General features: G+C 50.7%; 1 protein-coding gene across 11 annotated transcripts in view; it reads left to right on the top strand.

Annotated features, from left to right (window-relative positions):
• Window positions 1-23,518, top strand: part of EHMT1 (euchromatic histone lysine methyltransferase 1) — a 115,050-nt gene that overhangs the window by 13,806 nt on the left and 77,726 nt on the right. Inside the window, exons 1-2 of one of the 11 annotated variants that reach the window (XM_035564748.2) lie at window positions 5,485-5,628; window positions 5,778-5,886. The exons of the other annotated variants lie outside the window; for them this stretch is intronic. The gene's annotated coding sequence lies outside the window, so the exon portion shown is untranslated. Of the gene's footprint in view, window positions 1-5,484; window positions 5,629-5,777; window positions 5,887-23,518 lie in introns of those variants that run through there. 11 annotated transcript variants of the gene reach the window in all.

Below are 23,518 nucleotides of genomic sequence, written 5' to 3'. Positions count from 1 at the left end.
AGATCCTTGTGCTGCCGTTGGATCAAGGTGCAGGAAAATCCTTGTCTAACCAAGGTCTGGGATCTCGCCAAGTTCCCTGCGTGTTACGGCAGGCTTGGGAGCGCGGGGCTTGGCCATCTGGTTCCGGGGCACGGCAGCCTCTTGGCGCTGCCGTCCTCAGCAGTGCAGGTAACTTCTCCACCTTTGAACGTTAATCCAAAGAGGGGAAAAATTATGTTCATTTTATTCTCGGTGTGTCTTGTAACCTGTACAGGGTCACAGCACGGGTGTTACGAACATGAGGCATGGCCAGCTCAGCCAGGCTTTGAGCCTTACTTCCTTGAAGCTGGCACTGCCTTTGTTAGCCATCACGCTCGTTTTCATAAACCAGCACGGGAATTTCTGTCTTTGTCAGCTTCATGAAACCATTTGCTTAAGCTCTGAAAAAAAAAAATTACTAATTTTTGCCTTTTATATTTAAAGCCAGACACTTCCAGGACTTCCTTTCTGCTACTTCTGCTTGGTTTGTCTGAGTGGTTTTTAATCCTGTGCCAGCAGGGTGTAAATATCTGTGCAACAAATATGGCTCCTGAAAGTGGCTTGCTTTTCTTGGCTACTTTTCAGAGCCTTTTGGAGGTGCCTGTCAGATCAGAGGTTGTAACTTCTGATGTAGGTGATAGGAAGACCAGGCATGGAGGGACAGTTTCTGCTAACACTTCTGAATGAAAAAGAATCACCTTAAACCATGTTTGTTTATTTTGGGAGACAAATCAGGATTAGCTTGATCCTTGTGAACAGCGTGGGGCGAAACAAATCCATGTGAACTGCAGTACGGGAATCTTCCGAGCTCTTCCGAGGTTCTCCAGTATCGAAGCTGATGCCGCAGCGAACAGGAGCCTCCATCACACAGAAGCAGCCCGCTGTTGGGTAGTACTTTCAGTTCGAGCACCCCGCACACATCTTTGGTGCAGTGTCTTCATCTTGAAGGTGCTGGAGGGGCCAGAGGGAAGTCCCGGAATCTGTCTGCTCGGAGGATTACGTTATGAAGCACCCACGTTCATTGCAACCGTGCGGGCCATGCAGATGAGATGACTGGACTATGCTGAGGTCCTGTTAAGGATCTAATTTTGTCTTCCCTGCCCAATGAACCTCTGGAATTTAATGCAAATTGGGTTTGTTCAGTGAGATGTAACTGACCAGGTGCTGAGCATGCGGGTAGGGATCGACTCTGGCCTTGCAGGAACATCTGTCCTCTGGTTCCTGTCTCTGCCCAAAGCCAGCAGTAAGGTCTCGGGGCGTAACGGCACCTCCGTGCTGGGCATGAAATGAAGGCTCGTCAGGAGGAGCAAAGCCTCGCTCAGGCACGGGGCTCCTGATAGCGAGGAGCCGCGGGGCGCCGCTGTCATTTCTCGCTGCGGTGACGGACTGGCTGAGTGATCGCTCTGCCCACCAGAAGTGGTGTGGATGGCAGCTCCCTGCCCTACGGGAGGTGTCTCAGTCCCATTTTGTGTTCTTCTCTCGCTGAGATGACATCCTTGGTGGGGCCGTGGCACCCTGCTGTTCTCAGTTTCTAGACTTTGCTGCTGTCCCAGCACTTTCAGCCCTGAGCAGCAGGGTCCTGGGGCGAAGACAACGTGGTGCTGCAAAAAGGAAGCCGAGCACAACAGGTCGGCATCAACTTCTGAATGAAATGGTCATGCCTTGAGATGGGGGCGTGGGTGACAGGTCCTGATGCCTCCTCATTTTGCAGCTGCCATTGCTTTTATCAGAAAAGATCAGGAATGCTCTTCTGTTGCTGCCTTGCTTATGGTTTGTTAATTGCTGTATTATTTTGGATGCTGACAGCATGAGTTAGACTGTGGCCGTGCATCCAGCAAAGCCAGGCAGAATGGCCTCTACTTTTGGGGAAAAAAGTACCTATTGCAGTAGCCAACATCTCCAGGAGCTTTTTAGGCTTCTCTCCAGGGCTGTGCTGCCACTGCGTGGTCCTCTCAGCGTGGATGCACCAACCTGCCATCCGTTTGTCCGTCCGTGGGGGAGAGGAGGAGTGTTTTGTAGTAGGGAAATGCAGGTGGGGTGTGAAAATTGTTCTGGTAGGCTGTAAGGCTTAGGAGCCCGCTGTCGCTCTGCAGTGCGGTTTGTGGGATCCTGTCAGCTGGTTTGGCATTTTGTGGCTGTACTATAAACGGTGACAGTGATGCGGCCTTGTGAGTTAACACTTTTTTTTTCTGAGTGCTCTTCCATGCTTTGCCACGATGTCGTATGCTGAGGCTGACAGTGTAAAAGCCACCTGCAGGTGCTCTGTGGGTAAGAAGAAGAGGAAAAATCCTTTTCAGATTTTGGGCATGCATTCCCACAGCTTCCTGCTGTCCCAGCCACCGCTGAACCAAAGAAGCAAGCGCGCTGCCAGTAGCTAAAGATGAAAACCTCGGGAGGCTCCCACGGGAGCCTGGCCCACCTGGTGAGTGCCAGCCATGGGCTGATCCTGCTTCCAAGAGGGTCACCCTTCTCCTCTGGGGCTCAGGCTCAGCATCATCTCTTGTTTTCTTGCGAGCTAGCTTGATTGGTGATTCTCAGCCTGCACGGTTTGGTCGTGATGTTGTCCAAATGCGTTCCTTCCTGGGACCAAACGAAGTGAGAAGCCTCTGCCCTCTGCGTGCTTTGGGGCTGCCAGTACCCCGTACTCGGAGATACCACGTTCCCAAGTCGTGCCTTATTCTTCTCTTGATTGCATTATGCACTTGGTATTGTTCAGACCTCTGGCAGCCTTCCTGCAAGTGTTGTCTTCACAGGCTCTGAGGGTCTTGGATTTACTGTGCTTGTGCCTCGTGTACCTCCTGTGTCAGCAGCTAATACCCAATGTGGAGAATACAGCATCCTGTATGTCACCTTCCTCTTCTAGCAACAGAAGCAGAGTTACTTATTGAGCATTGCTCTGTTTTGTTGGTACTTCAGGGCCTTTCCCATGACTTACATGAGAACTTGGGGCTAAGCAGTGAAGTTCTCAGAGCTTCTAGGTTCTGCAGTACCAGACAGAAGGTTCCCCTTGCATCAGCCTCGTGGTCCGGATGCATGGTCTCCTGCAAGTTATATAGGTGATTCTTAGTTCTTTTCAAACAATTGGCTCTTTAAAGGCAATCTGCACTGGGAGCACAAAATGTCTACGTGAGATTTCGGCAAGGCACTGCGGTGGCACCACTGGCTGTGACAGCATCGCTTCTGGCTCACACTCAAGTGCACGAGAGGAGACTTGGGCTCATGCACTTGTATGTATCATGCTTAGTCTGTGGAAGAGCAGACTAGAAAGAAGTGCCTTTCTTGGGATGAAACCTGCTGTCCCAGTTAAACGCGTTTACGGTGGTGTTTGGGATGCTCCCGGCAAACGGCAAGGAGAGTCCAGGTGAGCCGAGTCCATGGATGGGGAGCACCTGAGGAAGGCTGCCCGGCTCTGCTGCTTCCCTGCAGGCACCTGCCCGAAGGAAAAGGGCTTGCTTCCCCCTCTCCTCTTCATCCAGCTGGAACTTTCATGCTCCTCTTGACAAACGAGGAGTGTCAGAGGTGGATGTTACCACATGGCGTCCTGTCTGCCACTCGGTAAATTAGTCACAGGCCACCGTCCTGTGCTGCAGGGAGCTCTCTGTCCCGGCTGCTTTTTCAGCCAGGTTGAAGGCCGGGTGGGTTTTGAAATGATGATATTTAAAAATTGAGAGCAGCTTTGATTTATTGACCTGCTGCCTCTGTGAATCGAGCTGTCTGGGCTGGCATCTGGAGATAAGAGGCTGTCGAGTAATTGCTTATTATTGACTGATTGCCAGCTTGGGCTGTTGGCTTGAAGAAGAATCAATAGCAGTCAATCTTCAAAGTCTGAGCTCGGGGAGTATGACTCGTTTCCAAATGGGGAATGACAGGTCAGGGTAACTCCATATCTCACATCCCAACTTCGTGTTTGGGTGTAATCCCGCGGTGGAGGAGGAAATGCAGAACATAATCTTCCTGCATCAAGGCTTTCATGTCTGCCTGCCTTAGAGCCTGGGATTTTTCTTTGCAGGGATTTTCAGGGACAGGTCCCAGCGGGGCTCCAAACCTTTCTCCAGGAAGCTGGAGCAGCCTGAGCACCACCTGAGCTGAGTGGGAGGCGAGGAGGGTGCACAGGATGAGTGAAGGCATCTTTCATTAAAGTCCCCAGAGGATGGGGCAGGGAGGGGTGGACGAGCAGCCTTGTGCTGTGACACATCCAAACCAACCAGTTTGGATGCTTTATAAATAAAACAAAGCGTCTATTTTAATGCATGATAACAGAGATGTCGTTTCTGTGGGTGAATCTAGTTAGGTGACAACAGAACAAAATATCCAGTGTCACCAGTACGTTTTATCATCCCTTATAGAGACGGTCGCTATGGTGAGCATTCATTTTAAAAGGCAGACGTAGCCCTTATTTAACACTATCGTGACATCTTCTCTTGTTCGTGGTTCACGTGTAGGGCTGAAAACATAACAGGGGACTCATGGCATCGAAGGCATTCAAGACTTTAAAAAAATAAATAAAACCCAAACACGTTTAGGTCTTTGTAAGGACGTGGGTGAAGCCTGGCGTGGGTTGGGATGCAACGTCGAGCTTTTGGCTTCATCCTGCTCCGGTTTTCGCTGGTGCTCAGGGGCTGTGGTCTGGTCCCTGCGGAGCTGGGCACAGAGGCTGTCCTGGGGCGGGGGGAGCAGGGAGGGAACAGATGTGAAGCTGATAAATGGGAAAGGGAACGCCTTTTAATGGGGGAAGCAGCTGAAAATGGAAGCAGCTCTTCCTAAAATAGAAATATCTGTCTTTAATTTTGGAGCTTTGTTTCCACCAGGAAAGCTCCGCTTCACTGTGCACTGTTTGGGGTGAGGGGGAAATACCCCCGGTGGGGCAGTTTAATTATAACCCCCAGTGGTCTGGGAATGAATGGACAAGAAAGATTACCTGGGCAGCCTAGTTTAGGTACTGGATTTGTCGTCTACTCGCAAATCCTCATTTGCATGGGTCCTTAATCTATGGAGTTAAATGTGTCTCGGGCTCTGCTGTCTCCTGTGCTGCAGTTGAGAACGGGATTTTTCAAGCTGTTCCTTTTCATCTGAACGCTTCTCCCTCCCCCGTGCCCTAAATTATCTCCCTTACTTTCCAAAAAAGCAGAGATGGCCAACAAGTGCTACAAAAGGCAGAGCTCCAGGGAGGAGAGGCTGCTTGTGCCCTGGGACGCCGTGGACAAATTGTCCACCAGCTTGTAGAGAGAAGTCAAGATCGGGCGTTTAAAAGGGGTCTGGCAGAGAAGCCACTGCCCCCCCTTCCCCAGAGGGCACCGGGATGTGAAAGCTCGAAAGCGCCCGGAGGTGGAGGGTTGGGCACGGAGCCCTCCTGGAACCCCAGCAGGGGATGAGCGCTGGCTTTTGGGGCTGGTTACCGTTGCCTGTCGTCCTGAAATGGCATTTCCTCATGTCTGCAGCAGCCCTCATTTCATGAAATGGATGCAACTGCTGAAAAAAGATCTCGCGTGAGCATGCTCACTGGAAGATTAATCCTTTAGAGGGAGTTGGAGAGTTAAGCTACTGTAATTTCTCTGCAGTTGGCTGCAGTAAACAACTGCTCTAAAGACACGAGGAAAAAAATTGACGGAGGTATATGGGATTAACGTACATATCTTTTTGTGTTTCTCCTTTAAGGTTGAGGGTTTGGTAAGGATTTTCTCTAGGAGAGCCGGGGAAGAGGGAGCTGTGTAATGATTTTGTGGGTGACCTTCATGTCGTGGTTTCTTTTTTCCCTCCAGGCCAAAGCAATCCTCTTGCAGTGCAAGGCCAAGCCGAGGCCCCGGCTGCCTTCCTAGAGCGGGGGCAGGCTCCCGGCCGACCCGGTGCTGAGTTAAACGATGATTTGAGGTGAGGCCTGATGGTTTGAGGTGAGGCCTGCTGCACGATGGGCGGCGTTGGTGGCTGGAAACACCCAGTCCTTCAGAGGGGTTATCAGGACCCAGTGGGGCTTGGTGCATCCTGCGTCTGTTGGAGAGGAGATGCGTAAAGGGATTAGCTTTGATTGGAAAAAGTCTTTTTTTTTTCTTTTTTTTTTTTTTTTAACATGCTCCCCACTCCTCTCCATGCCTGAGGGGGCTGCAAACCTGTGTCAGATGGGGGGAAAAAACCCAACCGTTGAGCAATTTTGGCTTTGCTGTAAAGGATACGTGGTCCTGAGGGTGAGGTAAGTGCGGCAGCTCGTGGCTGCACCCCGCGGAACTGAGTGCTCAATGCCCAGGGGGAGGAGGGTTCCTGGTGAGCGAACACCAGGTCGGAGGAGGACGGGACCTGCCTGGTGTCCTACGTCTGCTTCGGCCAAATTCTTGAAGTGCAAGCGATGTAGAGCCAGCCTGCGGGCTGCTGGCAGTGGTACCCTCCTGGCTTAGTGTGTTTGGGGCTGCTCCAGTGTGGTGCTGGAGCTGGTAGAGCTCCCTAACCACGGCTCGGGTCTTCTCCACTTAGAAACCTCAAACTAATCCTGCTGGGTGAGGAGGAGGTCGAGGTGAACTGTTGGCAAAACACGCCTGGCTTTAGGGGGTGCACAGGCGTAGTTCTGGGTGTTGAGCACCTCGCTGGAGGAAATCCCTTCCCTTGAAGCTCGAGGTGTTCGGGATCAATCCTGGAGACCTGCTCAAAGGAGGGCACACCCTGCCTCCTTCGAGCAGTGAGTAATACAGGGTGCAACCCTTGTGCTACCAAAAATCTGGGTATTGCATGGCTGTGATGGTCATTCCTGCATCACCCCGTGTTACCTTCGTGTCCGACAGCAGTAGGATCTGCACGCGGTGCTGTGCCTTGGAGAATGGCACGGCGCTTCCTTGGCGCGGTGTGAAGAAGGGAATAATAACTCAATAATTGTGCAGATGTCAGCAGCTCCCCCCGGGTTCATCCTGTGGTGGCTGTCAGCTCGCAGGTGGATGGTGAAGCTGTCGGATGAGTTCAGGAGGGCTGTCCTGCCCTGGGCTTTGCTGCGCTACGGATGCTGTGTGTTCCAAGGAAATATTGCCCGCCCAGTGTTGAGGTTTTTCGCTCAGTTCCTCCTTTTCCCCTCCTTTCCAGAAGCTGTGGCTAGCACAGATTGTCTGCCCTCGGAGGATGGTTTTAGGGAACATTGATGGGTGTGCGCGTAGGGGGAATAATTAGCTACCAAATGCAAATAGATTGTTTCTTGCTGTTTCAAAATCATTGTAATTTCTACTGAGGATGAGTTAATTATATCTTCATTCTGATGGGTGTGAGGAAAATGATAGAGATATAGCAATATAAATATCTGTGGGGAGGGTCGCTGCTTTCAGAACAGCGTTTCGGAAGTTGTGAGGACAAAGACTCGTCCTCTCGGAGCACCGAGGTTCTGCAGGGGTCGGCGGTGCTACGTGTTCCTCTGTGGTTTGGTGTTTTCTGGTGTGGCCTTTTACCTTACGCCAGTGACATAATTATCACCAGGAGAAGGGATTTTGAGTTGCGAGGAAAGCAGTGACATCCTGGTGGAAGCGTGCTTGGTTGAAGGGCTGGGAAATAATGTTTTCAAAAAGGGGAAAGCAAGAACATGGAAATAAACCTTAAAACTTACTTCTGAGCAGAATGTAACAAAACTACTTCATTAACCCGAGGTGTGTAGGTGGGGGCCTGCTGTACAAGCACAGGACCAAGTGCCTGGGTGGCACCAGGGCTTTAAACTCCTTCCTCTGGTCTCTGGTACGGCCCTATTTGCTTGCCTGGTGCAAGGTCACCCAGCGTGGGCACCAGGAAACAGGGAAGAAGTTTAGCGAAAGGAGAAACGTGGCACTGTTCCCTTATGGCATGCCTTGTGGCTCAAAGCCAAAGAGTAGAGCCTTCCTCCTCTTCTTGTTTTGGAGGAAAATAGGGAAAAGGAGCTATTTTCAGAGGGAGCCCCTAGAAGGAGTGCAGCTCTTAGGAAGCTTTCAGTGTCCCGGGGATGCTGTGCCTCCGGCTCGAAGCAGTGCTCCTCTGCTCTGCCAAGAAGACCTTCAGCTCCGGCAGGCCCTGCGGCAGCGAAGTCTGAAGGGGGAAAAAAAAAAAAAGAGAAGCTACGTCCACATTTAATTTCCGTCCAGTTTAAAACTTTGCAGATGCGATCTGGAGCTCCACAGGGAGCAACCACCAGCCTAGCACCATGCGGGTGGTACGGGCACTGCCACGAGCTGTGGGGCCGGCAGAAGCAGCACCCTTGGGGACAGGGGGTGTTTGTGGGAGGTGCTGGGCAGTGCTCAGGCTGAGCTGAAGTACTCCAGGCAGAACGGGAACGTCAGCCCAGCCCCAAATAGTACCTGGGGAGTTTTGATCGTGTGGACCCCAGGTGGGGCTGCCTGGATTGCCGTGCATGCAGGGGGTGCATCCGTGTGGCTTTTATTGAGATGTGAAACGTGGCATTTTGGGGTTCGTTGCCTGAACGTCCTGGATTTCTGTGAAAAAACCTGCCCATGTGGCCAGTTGTGTCTCTTTTCCATTGGCATGACCTTGCTCAGTGGAGGAACTGAAACACAAATTTGGGACTTTGGCAGCAGCCAAGGCCAGTGTTTGGCATAAGAAAATGGGACTGAATCTCACAAGCGTGTCTGAAGAAGCTTGGCACAACCGCAGCGATCGCAGGAAGGAGAAAGTTACTGCTGGGTGATACGTCGCACCAAGTCCCAGTCTCTAATAATCAAATAATGACCACCTCAAAGCCTGTTGCCTTTGCTTCTCTTCATTCTAACTGCTTCAGCCAACCTGCAGTCAATTGGTAACGACTTTAAAACCAGACGTTGTGGTATCAGCCTTGTAATTAGTTGCTGTGATGGATCCTCTCTCTGCCAAGCAGCTTAGCACCTCTGTGTTTGTGCCTTACCGAGGCTCACTTTGGACGAGCAGTTTTACCTCCTGCCTTCCCAGCCACTTCCAAATGCAGGGTACGGCTGCGTTTCGGCTTCCTTCGCACCTTGTGCTGCCTCCTTGCTGCTTCGTGCCCTGCGCATGTCCCGGGTGAAGCAGGGAAGGGCTGCGCAGCATCTCCTCGCCAGGCACGGAGATCTGTGCCTGGGGAGCCCTGCCTGGAGAGGGGACCTGATCAGCTGGGAGCAGAGGATTCCCACCCCTTTATCCCTGGGGGTTGTTGTAAGTGAAGTGGCAGGCTCAGGGGAAGGAGCAGCATTTCTTAACCTGGCTGTGAAATTAGTAGGATAACCCCATTCCCATGGTGGATGAAGCTTAATGAATTGATCAGCGCGGAAGGCATATGTTCAGGCTTCGGAGTGCTGGAGGAGCAATGCAACATGCTTATGATTTCTCTGTTGTGCTTGGAAAAATATGGTCTGCAGTGAAAACCCTGCCGTAGGGCCATGTGCCTGGTGGCCAGGAGATACGGGGTGCAGCAGGGCAGGGAGGCAGCCCCTCACTGCACTGCCACAGCCAGAGGAGGAGAGGACAGGAGGGATGGCGGGGCCGTGCTGGGTCCCAAGGGTGGCAGTGCAGGGATGGAAGCGCCTTGGTGGCTCCTAAAAGAAGAGGAAGTGAACAGCAGGTGATGCTTCGAGCGCCGTCTCGCCCGTGACCTACTTGCTGCCGCGGAGGCTTGCAGCTAAAAAGCAAACAGAGGAGAGGGCTGCGCCCTGCGGTGCCGGTGCCTGCAGGAGCTCATCCAGCTGCTGCCTTCTCCAGCTGCTGCCACGTGCCCATGGGCACCTGGGGCTGTGCAGAGGCTGCTTTAGAAAGCCAGGGAGTGGGGGCACGGTGCTGGGAGCCCGGATCCAGGCTTGGATTTGTGCAAGGTGTGAGGCAGCCCATTCACCAGCAGCGCATGGTGCTGCTTGCTGGTCCCAGCTGGGGACCCGGCTCACCAGGATGTGCAACCGACATCAGAAATTGTTCATCCCTAACCTCCTCCACAATCCACTGTGAGCCACGAGTCTGCTTTTTCCTGCGTCTGCTCCTTCAGGAGCCCCCACTAACCTGATCGTTCTTAATCTTGTCTTATTTTCCAGATCATCAATTTGATTTCTCAGTACTTTTACAGTCCTTAGTGTTCCCAGGAATCTGTGCCTCCATCAATTACCTCTCTATCTTCTTCGAGGCTGTAGCAACCTTGAACCAAAGGTTCCACGCTATTTTTATACCTCACACTGCTTATTGGAGAAGGCTTTCAGAAACAACGGTACGCTTCTTGCCAGGTATCCCAACATTTCTCAGTGAATAACAACTGCATCTCATGCTAACATGCACCTGAAGGCTGCCTTGTCCTTTTATTCATTTCTACCGCTGGGTTTGGGAGTTAAATGCATTATCTCTGACTTAATTCACATCTGCAGGCATGCATGCAGGTCACAGGGTATCCGATACTCCTTCAGCCGTGTTAGTGGTGATGCTGAGCTGCCATCAGATAGCGGCACTGATGAGACCTCTCTCCTTGGAACTCATCTGCAAGCATTAGCATACAGCCCTCCTCTGCTTGATTTTGAAACCCCTTCTAATACCCCCTTCAGTGTCTGAAATCCAGATAAATCCATTAATTTCAGTGGACTTGATGTGGATTTACTGGGTGCAGAGGCATGGGTGGGAGGGGACCCTAAAATGCTGTTGTCACTGCCCGGTCTGTGGCTGCCGGTGTTGGTGTGACGCTGCCGTGAAGTCTTTCCTGCTCAGATAAGGGCTGCCTGTAGCTGGGGGCTCCTACACCTGTGCAAAAGGAGAATTAGCCTTGGTATCTTTTTTTTTTTTTTTTTTTTTCTGGTGTTTGAAGTTGCTAAATAACAGCAGACATAAAGAAGTGGCTCTGAAGGTGTCTGAAATGACAGCCTTCCTCCTGTTGATGGCACACAGGGGGTTGTGAGTTAGCAGTCCAAGGTTATTTAGTTCCAAAACTTCTGCTCTTGCCTTGCAAACTCCATCCAAGAATATCTTTCCTTTGCAAATAAGAATGGAAAAAAAAAGTCCTCTGTTTTTCATAAGTTGCGAATTGTGTTTTTGTCTAAGCTGATTATTTTATTTATTCCAATAATCCTCTTCCAGAATAAAAGAAAATTAATTGTCTTCCTATTTCCATAATGATTTGCCCTTCAGACAGTTGCCAGGCAAAGTGCTTAAAACCTGAAATGAAAAGATGGTGAATATTTAAAATCAGTGAGCTACTGTAGGAACATGTTTGTATTTTAATAGGGTGGTATTCGAGTAGTCCCAGAGAGTGCTATTTGCTCTGTGTTCTGTAGGATTATGAGTTTTTTTTTCTCTTTTTTTTTTTTTCTTCTGCATATTAAAATGGGGTCAAGCCTGCTGTGGTAGATAGTGCAAGTCTTATGTAGGATTTTGCTTGCAATATGGACTGCCTGCAATTGAAGCCCTATAATTATCTGGCATTAATGGGGAGCGTTGTCCTTGGGTTTCGTTGTGCGTTTGCCAGGGAGGTGGCTTCGCTGCCTTTCAGTGCCCGCAGATGGACAAGGGCCTGTTTCCTTGCAGCCGTGATGGGACGAGGTTTTCCCTGCAGGAGCTTCTCGCTGAGCCCCCACTCTTGGTTATTTTTAACTTTGTCCGACCGCAGAGCGTTACCTGGTTAATTTGGGAAGATGCTGGAGCACTTCCTTAAAAGGCTCAGAAGTGATGGAATATGCAGTGATGCACCCGAGAGCTAAATTAGAGCTTTTGTGGGTGCGTTGGTTGAGGAAGGGAATTTCATATTTTATCTCCTGGCACATTTATTTTTTTCTCCCAGCCATGCATCCATGCCCTTGCCAGCTGTGGGCAGAGGTGGTGGCACAGCCCTGGCACAGCCCGGGCTTGGTCGAGAGTGAGGGGGGCACTGAGGCTGCCCTCCGGCTGGCTCCTCGGTTTCCTTCCGACAGGCTTTGGGAAAAAGCTAAAAATGTTGGCTTGGGGATCAATGGGCGATTGTGCTGGGGGAAGGTGAAGAGAAGGTGCGAGGTGCTTTAAAATCTGGTGTGACAGGGAGGGTTTGTTGCCCTGTCGTGATGTCCCCTTCGTTGTCCCCGCAGGGCACAGCAGAGGTGGGGACCAGGGACTGGCACCAGACCTGAGCATGGCCCTGGCTTTCCTCGGCTCAGTGCAGGAACTAGGGACAGTTTCAGGGCTATTTCAGCACAAGAAACCCTACAGCAATAAATTCCTCACGTCTGTCATGTTTGCCCCTTCCCTTATGTGAAATTGCTCCAAAGGAGCAGGGTGTGATCCGTCACGGAGAAGAGCAGGGTAGGAGTTTGTTATGTCCGTGATCTTTGTGTGGCACCCAGCTGGAGGGCGGTGGGGATGTGATGATGCTCAGCTCCCAGCCTTAGCAGCGGGGGGGGAGGGCGGGAGCCTCTTGGCCACAGTGCGAGCTTGGGGACCACCAGACTGGGCATGTGGGTATGCTCCTGAAGGTCCACCTGCTGTGCCTCTCCCACCAATCTTCTGTTTGCCTTTAACCATCACAAACCTGGCAGGGGAATTCATTAATGCCACTCCCGACAAACTTTGATTCTGCCATGGATTGATTCAGGATCGCTCCCTGTGCTCACACACCAGTGACCCCTTCGCTTCCTGTGCAGAAGTCCTGGGGGGGCTGCAGCAGGAAACCAGCCCCTTCTCTTTATTCTTGAGCTGGTAGGGACGATTATTGCTTGCTGACAGTGTGCTTGGGTCATTGTGCACGGCATGGAAGAAGTTATTCCAGTCACAGAACGTGGGTGGCCATCTCCTCTCCATAGAAAGCTGCTGTTGATTTTGGCATTTTAGGATCCATTGCTAAAGTCACCGATGGAGCAGCGTGTCCAGCTTGTGCAGGTTTCCATCTAGTTTGCTGCAGTGGGTGTAAATCACTGACCGGTTATGGTCCTGTTCTCCGGGAAGCATTTGCTATGTATGCACAGTGTGGAGGAAGAGTCTGAACTTCAGTCACATTGAGTTTTTGTAAAAGAGCCCTGTGCTTGCTGGCGTGTCTGTCAGGAGGGTTGTGAAACGGCAGAGGCTGTGTGATTGGTGGCAAGGGCAGTGAGAGGACGGGAACTGGCCGGGCAGTACACCAAAGGGTGGAACAAATGGGCGTTCACGGCTTTGTTCTGCACAGCACCTCACTCGTTCTCAAGGCTTTTTGTGTGCCAATGACCTGCCGGCCTGTTCCAACTAAGTGTTTTTTGGATGTAATCTTTCCTATCATCCAGCTGGTTATTGCTGACATCGGCTGTGTTATGCCTTACGGCACTCATGGAGGGGATGAGCCATTGCCCTGCCAGAGGAGCAGTGTGTGAGTGCTTTCATAGAGTCACAGAACCACAGAATGGCCTGAGTTGGAAGGGACCCACAAGGATGATTGAGTCCAACCCCTGGCTCCACTCAGGACCACCCAAAAACCAGACCCTATGTCTTGGAGCCTTGTCCAAATACTCCTTGAACTCCGCCAGGCTCGGTGCCATGACCTTATCCCTGGACAGCCTGTTCCAGTGCCCGACCACCTCTCGGTGAAGAACCTTTTCCTAACACCCAGCCTGAGCCTCCCCTCTGCTTGGGCTGCGGGTGCCCAAGGCTCCCCTCTGCATGCCCACAGCCTAGCTGAAGGACGAGAAGTTTGCCATATGCATGTCCTTGAGAACGTCTTCTCTTGGTCCTGTGGTTGGGATTGAGTGTTGCGTGGCATCAGTGGCAAGAGTCCTTTCATGTTCCTCCAGGACATGATCCACCTGAAAGGAGGCTGCAGTGGGGAGGGTGCTGGTCACTTCTCAGGTGATAATTCGTAGAATGTGAGGAAATGGTCTTAAGTTGCACCAGGGAGGTTTAGATTGGTCATTGGGAAGAATTCCTTCATGGAGAGAGTGGTTGAGCACCAGAACAGGCTTCATGGGGCAGTGGCGGAGTCCCCACCCCGTGAGGTATTTAAGGGACGTGAAGGTGTCACCAAGGGACATGGCCCAGCGATGGGACTGGTGGGTCAGGCTGATGGTTGGGCTTGGTGGTCCTGAACGGCCTTTCCATTGTGAATGATTCCGTGGCTCTGTCAGCAGCCTCGCCATCCTCACAGCCCAGAGCATCAGGCCCTGTGTCAGACGTGCACAGGGTGGAGTGAGGGAGCTCACAGACGTGGGGTCACTAACACTGGGCCTGTGAGCAAACGGTTGGTGCGGGGAGCAGCCGTGCGCCACCCGGCCTGCCGTCCTCTGGGGCTGCCGGGCCCAGCGCCGGGCCTGAGCTGCGGGCGGGAGAGGAGTTTGTGGCAACCACACGCTTGGGAGGCCATGTCTGTGTGAAAGGACAAAAACAAAAGGAAAGGTACGAGCGAGGCCATATTGTTTGCTTCAGATGTTTTACTTTGCTGTCTCATGGCTGTGGTTTTGTCTCCGTGCACCTCGAGCACCCCGGCTCCCAGCTCAAGCGTCAAGTCTGAAATTGGAGCCAGCTGCGAGGGCAGGGGTGGGGAGGAGGGGAGGTGGTGCCACAAAACCTGGTTAAAGCTCAGCCCATGGGCTTTGGGGGGATGGCTTGGGCCTGATTTCTGGTGTTTTTACTTGAGACTGGGAGACGGGTATGGGCCCTGCTGGCTGTGGCAGGGATGGGGCCACGGGTTCGTCTGGCTGTGCTCGGTTATCATGGTGGGGCTGGGGCTGGGGCTGCGGAGCTGCTGGTGGGAGAGGGTGCCGGTGGATGGTTGGCATTGATTCTTTCTGGAGAGAGATCTCTATAAATATATATATATGTATATAAATATACGCATATATAAATATATGTGTGTCTGTTTATATGTATATATTTATGTGTTGGGTTAACTGAACAAACTTTCTGCTTCTTTTACTGAGTACTGCTTTATTCTGAAGCAGGTGGAAAAGCTGCCACTGGAGAGGTGATGGTTATTGGACCTTGTTGAGGTTTCCTCAAAAAAAAAAAAAAAAAAGAATGATTAAGATGGGGCAGAGGGAACAAACCAAACCAAAAAAAAAAAATCTCGCCCCAAACAAAAAATCTTTATCACATTTTAAATCTTTCTTCTCCCCCCACTTCCAAATGTGCTTTTTAAAGAGTTACAAATGCTCGTTGGCATAGAAACTACAGGATCTGACTGAGGCATGCGAATGGAGAAGGAGCCATTCTGCATGAGCGCCATGCGCTGAGCCTCCGCGGGGCTGGCTGGAATCTTTTACGAGGCGAAGAAAATTGTCCAGATGTTGCTTGAATTAGAATGGCACTAAATATTTAGGTTTTCCAATTTGCACTTAAATTCCCAAAAACTTGAAATGTAGGGAATGCAGATACATTACCAGTGGGCTTTCTTTTCAAATTTTTTCAAATGAAAGAATTTGTAGTCCAAAAATATTGCTAAAATCTGTTTGGCTCTGAGGAGTGCCAAATCCTCATTAAAACATGTGGATATTTCTGTGGTTTAATCTGTTAGAAATGCATTCAGGATCCAGTTATGTTAAATTAAGCAACAATATTGGCCTGGATGTTGCTTGAAATATTAAATGTGGCAGTCGGAACACGAGGCAAAATGTTTGCACATTCTAATAGCTCAATGAGTAATTTTTTTTTTTAATTTTATTTCCGAGGAATGATCGAGAGCGCTTAAAACCCATCCCTGCTCTCCTGGCTCCACCAAGGAGCCACGCGTGTCCTGGACACGCCATGAGGATGCTGATCCCTTAGAGCCTCCTTGGGGTGCAGGGGAGGCTGAGGTTTGCCTTGGCATGGCATCTTTCTTGTGCCTATTAATTTCTCCTAATTCTTCATTGCCTCGTGGTGAGGCCAGGCCCCTTGTGCTTTACTTTGGCAGGGCTTCGCTGCCGTGGATGTGCAAAGGCACTGTGGCGCTGGGGAATACATTCGTATTGTGTAGCAGGTGGGAGGCATCATTGCTGGGCAGCTGGGAACTGTTCTTTTTTAAATTTGACACATTTCATAAGTTGTTCTGTATTTTAGCCTTTTTTATCATTTAAGGTTAAAAATGTTTTGAGGCCTTTTTAATTGCGCTGTATTAAAAGGATACCTCGCTGCAAAGCAGTAGGCAGCGGGATCGTGCTGCTGTGGCTCCGGAGTACCTCGCCTCTTTGCGTGAGATGTAAAAAGGGCAGAATGGCAGCTTGGCGGGCTCAAAAGTCAGCTGTGCTTTACTTCATCTGATAAAAAGGAAGAAAAAGTACACGCTTTCCTGTGGGGTAGTTTGTCTCTCTTAAAACCTGAAGCTTAGTGCAATTTTCTTAATTATTTTAATGTAGAGAATAATAATTGTGTGATGATAAATGGGGATTGTTAACGATTCAAGGTAGAAGAAAGCAAGTGGCAATATAAGCCATAACGTAGCGGAGGCCGCCACCATAAACTTTCCCTGCAAAGCCAGTGGGCCTGCTGGGGAGGGGAGGCAGAGATCTGGAGTCGGAAGAGAAACGAGCATCGACCCCTTCCTTGGCCACCCCCTGGCTGTGCCCTCGGAGCCTGACGGAGGTCCCAGTCTCGATGAGGTTCTTGGGAGGACATCTGGCTGCTTGCTCGCGCATCCTGTTGTGCCTCTCTTGGCTTTGCAGCTTTGCTGTAGGGACCCCGTAGCATAGATTAACTTCAGCAGAGGTGAGGACAGGGCTGGTGTTGTGCAGCCTGCCTTGGGAGGATAGTGGGAGGACTAGAACAGGAGCAGTAGGATGGAGAATAAATCAGAAACGGAGGAGAAATTAAAAACGGGAATTACAAATAGGGGAATAGAGTTCAAAACAGAAGGAAAAAAAAATGACACAGACAGCGAAACTTTGAAACATGCAGACATGGGCACGTGTGTTTGCGAACAGCTGAAAACAGAAAAATCCCTGATCCCAAAGTAACTGAGGAAAGACACCTCAGTATGTAGGTGTAGGAATATGTAGGAAGATGGAAAGTGGTTGAAGATGGAAAACAAAATGAGGGATTTGGAGGCAAGTTCCGATCACTGTCTCTGTAGCAGCTTTGTCCTTTATGCTGGTGTTTAAAAAATGATTAAAAAATTCCCCCAAGCCCCTGAATCATGATGGAGTGATGAAAGGGAAGAGCTGGCCCCACTTCTCTCCACGGGCATGGCAGAGGGGCTCCAATTCTTGTTGCTTAAGAGAGGCTGGGGAAGGCAGTGCTCTGCGGGTTCTGATTTTGGAGGCCTCCCCCCAGACCCCTGCAGGTGGGTAACTGCGAAGAGAAGGTACCTCAGCCGGACACAGATAACGAACAAAGAGCTTGTGTTGGTCGTGTGTCCCAAGGTACGGCCCTGACACGTCTGTCTTCTGTGGCTGTGCCGCAGTCGCGCGCTGTCCACGACGCCGAAAGCGCTGTGCTGGCATCCAGGTGGGTGGCTGCTCCTGCAGCCTGGCGGAGGCAAAGCATGTTTTTATTTGGCTAATTGAAGTCAACTTGGTATTTTATATGCTTACAAGGTGATAAAATTTCAACCTCCACGCAACCTACCTTCAGGTAGCCCTTTTAATACAGAAGCGCATTGACTTTTGCAGTGCAGGCAGATGCTGCACTTAATTAACTACACATGGAGAGAAAAATGAATTGTGTCACCAGCAGGCATCGCCAGTCTGAAGGCGTGAGCTCAGTGGAGCTTGCTTCTTACCAAAAAGCTCGGCTTTCACCTCTAGCAGTGCGTTATATAATTGCAGGACAAAACACTTGGTGAGTTTTTTTGGTGGGACGCAGGCTGAGATGGCCGCGGTTCTTTGAGCAGCCCGTTGTACTGCAGCTGCGCAAATCATCGGGGCGGGAGCCGCCGGGACACGGCCCTTGTGAAGCAAAACGATGGCAGCAACCGTCCTCCTTCCTGAAGAGTCTGACGGACTCCTGAAGCTGAGGTTAACTGGCAGCGCAGGGCAGCGTTACAGGGATCAGAAATGAGGTGTGAGCACCTGACAAACATAAATGGATCCCTCAGGCTACTGGGCTCGGTCACTTTATATACACACTGGTGTCCTACATCGGTGTCGGTGTCCTCCCTCTGTTGTTTAGACCCATGCAGGAGCTCCCACATGCTCACATCCCTCCCCGCAGGTTGCCTTGCCACGCGAGCGGTCCAGCCTGGCACTTATCCGTGGGTAGGTCCGTGTGAGCTCCACTGCTGCAGGAGAATTTGCATTTACTGTGGTTTTTATGAACCACGTTTCTCTTCCTTTCGTCTGCGTATCGCAACGGGTGCAGCCTGTTTTGCATTTTTATAGTTTAACTTTAAACTTTGCTTTATGGCATCCGTTCAACCTCCTTGGGAACGGGTGCGTTTAAGTGGGAAGCGGGATAGGTGGGGCACTGCAGGAATTCTGCAAGGCTCTGCTCACTGCAGAGAGGAAGAAGGGTGTTAAATACGGTTTGAAATGGCAAGCATCTCGGGTTGCTTTACAACTGGTCCTTTACTCTGCTCCTTCTACCGAAGGATTTAGAAAAAGGAAAAAATAGCGGTGCTGCAGGCGTGCCACTGTCTTGGCCTGTGCATATCCCCGTGCAGGTTCTCACACTGATATCCGAGGCATGTAACGAAAGGGGAATACCCAAAATATTGCCGTGATGATGGCAACACCCAGGGGATGTTCCCCTTGTGGCCATCTCAGCTGGCACGGCCCTCACCTGGGGCCGAGCGGGCATTTCACCCCCTTCCAGAGGCAGAGGGGAAGGAGCTGTGCGGGTGCGCTGCTCGGGGCCAGCAGCAGGGCCGATGCCGCAGAGAAAATGTTGGGCAGAGCGCTGGAGGAGCCGGCTGACCTCGGCCGTCCTCAAGTTTGTTTCACCGAGGCCTGAGAGCGAGCAGGCGGCTGCCGACGGCCGATGTTTGGCTTCCTGTCTCAGAAGGGGAAAAAACTCAGGATTTGTCTTCTCCTGTTGCCTGTGCACTATTTTTTGGTGTGCTGCCAACCCGGAGCAGCAGCAGTTCTGCTTGCCTCTTCTCCGGGACACGAGAGCGGAGGAGAAGCTTCCAGGGGTCTGTGGGGCTTTGGATGCAGATCGCACAGCAGGAGGCAGAGCCTGAGCTTTGTGCAGAGCAGGGGCAGGGCTGAAGCCCTTTCCCCCTATAATAGAAGTGTGCAAAAGTTCCCCCCAGTAGCCTGCTGCCTTCTGCTTTGCCTCCAGAACGTTTTGGCTGCAGTGGCCAAGAGCGGGCAGCCCGGGGCTGGGCTGCAGCCGTGTTGCAACCTTCAGCTTTCCCCTTCCCCTGGCTCGGGGCTCTGCGAGCTGGTTGCATCGCTGTGGCGTCTGGTGCGGGTGCTTTTCTTCTAGTGCTCTGCTCTATTGCGAGCACTTTAATTTAAAATGTTAACACAGTGATGCCTCCCTGAGAGGCAAATAAGCATGTTACACGTGGAGGGAAAAGGTGGGAGAATTGGAAGGAGTTTTTTGTTTTGTTTTGGTTTGGTTTTTTGCAATAGTGATTTAATTTTTGATGTGAAACTGGTGCTTTATTGTCAAGTGCACCGAGTGCTGCACCTTGCTGTAGGAGATGCAGGCTTGAAAGGCGCTGTCCAAGCTGGCCACCCGAGATCAGTGAGCGGTTCTTGATTTGAAATTTGCTCTTTCTACAGAGCTTTCATGTGGGAAAGTATCAGAGTGAGCTCATCAGTCTTCGAGCTGAGCTATGAGTCTCAGCCTCGCATGTGTTTGCTGTAATACAGCAAGTCTTTATCAGTGCAGCTCTGGGAACCCAATCAAAGAGGATGGTTTAATGATTTGGGCATTAAAATAAATCCTGTGACTATCTTCCCGAATTTAAATCTGTGTTCGGAAATCTCCAGGAATACGTGGGGCCCCAGGCGCTGGCTCCGTGCCCTCGGATGTCTGCGAGCAGCGCGGCAGCGCCTGCCAGGCTGGAGGGGAAGAGAAGGGAAGGGAAGCAAATCTTCAGTTTGCTAGTAAGTGGTGTACCCTCGCCCTGTATCCATGTCGGCGTTGGTTTCCATACAGTGTTGTCACCTAAACGTTTGCCAGGTGTTGAACACATCTGCATAAAAAAATAGCTAAGTGAGCTCGTTGTCCTTGCCTCGGATGCTTTGACGTGCACCCACTTATCTGACAGGAAATTTCTGCGAAGTGACTAATCTGAATTTATTGCTCCCCTTGCTCAGTTCGGATCTGACCTCCCTCCTGCATGAGTCTGGGCTGCGTCCTGCTGTCACGGAGTCACCCCCGTGGCACCCTCCTGCTTTGGACCTCAGCAGTGGGCATGGAGAGCTTCTCAGGGTTGAAAGCTTGCTGGTTTGGATAAATATTTCCCCTCCCCTCCGAAAATCATATTCGTTACAGGGAATCCGATACAGAGGGAGAAAATACTGAGACATTTGTTATTACATTGATGCATTTTGTTTTAATCAATTTATTTTATTTTTAAATAATGGAAGATGAGATTTTCAGAGGAGCTTAAAATGCCCGAACTTCACTGAGGCGCAAGGTGAAGCTGTCCCACGCTGGCTGTCCCAACACCTCTTTTGGATCTTGCCCCAGCTCAGCCACCCGATGCGACTCGGCAGGAGAGCAGCAGAGCAGGCCCTCGGGTCCAGGTCACCTTTCCCACATTCCTCTGTCCCATACATGTATGTAGGACCACTCCAGAAACTTTTAGCAGTTACTTCTCCAAGCCTCAGTTTTTCCATCTGTAAAATGGAGACAGTCATATTATCTACTACTCACATCTCTTGTTATGGATTCCTTTATAAAGAAGCCATAACTATTTATATTGTTGCAATATATTTAAGCAAATCACGGTGCATCTGCCTGGTTCTTTTGTACATGGTGGTGTTTAGGTGCTTTTTTTTCAGTATATGTTCTGCTTTTGATCGGAAAGAGCTAGATCATTTTCCTTGCTCTTCCCCCAGAATTCGTGGTGGCTACAGCACAAAGCCCTAAGACTGTGGCATGGGTTGGGATAAAACTAAGTAATTTGAATACCTACCTATACTCGGTATGGGGTGCTCCCATTTGCAGAGTGGGGGATTTGCTTCTAGGATTGCTCGATTGCAGCAGGGATGGAAGCGTGTTGCTGCTGTTGGGTGCTGTTCACCCGCACTGAAGGGCAGGGTAGTGGAGGTTCGGTTCTCAGGCTCTCGGGTGAGACACTGAGCAGTTCTGCCTGACATTTTGGAGGTAGTTTTTGGTGCTTTTTGTCTACAGCTGAGTGCAGTGGTTGGTCCTACCAAGGCTTCACTGTCAGTGAAGAGGCATTTGCAAGCTTGGAGCCTCCTTGGCGGACGGGGTGCGTTGGAGTCCGAGCCCTGACCTTCAGAAGTGCTGGAGCATCTGGGGTTGGTGGTGGGTGCTGATGGCTCTGGTGGTGAAACTGGGCCTCCAGGGGCAGGGAATCGCGAGGCTTTGTACTTGATGTGGGGGAAGGAGACTGCTCTTGCTCCACCAGCTCCTGTTGGTGCAGCTGAAGAGCCAGGCTCTGCTCCCTCAGACGTTCGGGTCCCCACGCTGAGATTGCAGCTGGAGCCCTGGCGTGCTGGGAAGCGAGCTCTGTGCCAGGTCAGCCTCCGGGACAGACAGCGTGTTCAAGGAGCCATAATTTTATTTGCTGTCCTCATGCGTGTCCATGTTACTCTTCATCTGACAGGTTTTTGAAAGGTGCTGAGCACCTGTGATTCCCAATGAAGGCTCTGGAAGGTGCAGGTGCCTTTGCAAAGCAGGCTGTGGATAGCGCACCTCTGACACTTTTTGCCCTCCCTCCCTTCTTGCCCACACAGAGGTTGTGTGTCATCGCCGCGGGATTTACTGCCTTCAGCGTGAGGACCTCTGATGTGAGCAGGCTCTGTCTGGGAGAAGAGTTACGGCTGCGTGGAAAGGCTGACTCCCCACTTAAGCCCTAATGCATGCCCTTGCTGAGAAAAAGTTGGGCTTAAAACTGGCCGAACACATCTAGGAGATGTTACTGCTTTCCTCTTTATTGAGCTTGTGCTGGCTCTTCAGCCTGTGTTAAGCAGGTGTGCTCTGAGCACTGCTGCTGCAGCTTTCGGAGCGGTGTTAGGAGCAATACAGGATTTCCCTCTTAGATTGTTCCTCCGCTGGAACCCGTGTACCTAGCCTAGGGTAAGCAAATGAATCTGGCTTTCCTTTTTTTTCCTCCCTCTCCCCAAGGAGACAATATAAATGCCGTGCCTTGAGTGTGCATCTATTGAAGGGAAAAAGGGATTTTTAAATAGTGATGAACTGTGGTTTTCCCTTAGTGCAGCAAGCCAATTGTTCATTAGTGAAATGTATTAATAATTCTCTTATGGACTTTGTTGGTACGTGAATCAGCTTTAATTCCTTTGTATCAACAACAGCTGCAGGTATGTCTTCATTATATTTAAGGGGAAAAAAATGAAGGAAGAAAGCAACGCTTGCAAATTGGCCTTTGTTTCCAAGGAAACAAACTTGACATGCTTGAGCTGTGCTAGATGCAAACACTGCTAGATTCAGCAGACATGCCTCAGGATCCTATGGTCTGAATATTATTTTTAAACCACCTCCAATTTAAAGGCAGGCGAGAGGACGAGAATAGAATTTGTCGGCTGCGTTTGCCAGTCTGTGCTTAGTGCGCGGTGTGGTACCTCGGCGTTCCCAGTGCGGTGCAGGGAGGGTGGCATCCTGCTCTGGAAATGGCGTCCCTAACGAGTGTCCCCAGAGAAGGGGCACCAAGGGACCCAATGCTCCTGCAGGGCTGAGCCCTGGTGCTTTGCTGAAATGCTGCAGCAGAGGTGGGGGCCCGGGGGCAGCTAAGCACGCACGCTTTATTCCAAATTACCGTGGTTCATCCTGGGTCACTTTACCAAATGCTTTGTGCTCTAAAAATGTTTTTGTAAAACGCAACTTGCCAGCGCTTGGCGTGGAATGCTGCCTTGCATCCAGAAGTCAAATGTGAATGCCAGGACTTTGCTATCATGAATGATTGCTAAAAAGCTCCAGCTTGGTGTTCAGCTGGAGTTTAACGGGGAAGAGAGCTCTCTCTCAACTGGGAGAACAAAATGCAGAGCTGTTTTCATAGTGCGTCTGACATGAGTGTGCTGGGCGCTGCTGACAATCAGACATTTAACTTGGCTTACTGCATTTTACAGAATCTCTTAGTATTTTTGTGATTACCTTGGAAGTGTACTTCAGGCAAAGAGCCCGTTTTTGGTGTTCATCTATCACCGTGATTTTTTTCTGAAGTGCAGTGTTGATTAAGGTTTTGATTATTATTATGATTATTTGTTAGTCTTCCTTTGGAGCAGCAAACCGGCGGCTCCGAAGCAGACCCTATACGTCCACGACAGGAATATTAGCCATGAGCGTGCAGGAAGCGAGGATCGCTCGGCATTGTGCAGAGACAATTCACGGATTTGAACACCCCGAGTTGGCTTTGGCTTGGGCCCAACAGGAGGGTTGGGGCACGCATTAAAACCTGCGTGGGATTAGTGGCCAGTTTTTGCCCTGGCCTGCAAAGCTTGACTTCTGCAGGAGCTATCTTTTGTCTCTGCGTATTTTGTTGTTTGGAAGACTGGAGAGGAGAAAAAAAATTCTCTACGTATTCTGCTGTGAAACTCCCGTTGTATTAGAGAGACAAAACGTAGCGATGGAG

The sequence above is a fragment of the Cygnus atratus genome, chromosome 19, assembly GCF_013377495.2.
Source record: "Cygnus atratus isolate AKBS03 ecotype Queensland, Australia chromosome 19, CAtr_DNAZoo_HiC_assembly, whole genome shotgun sequence".
NCBI lineage: Eukaryota > Metazoa > Chordata > Aves > Anseriformes > Anatidae > Cygnus > Cygnus atratus.
This window is presented reverse-complemented; position numbering and strand designations above follow the sequence as displayed.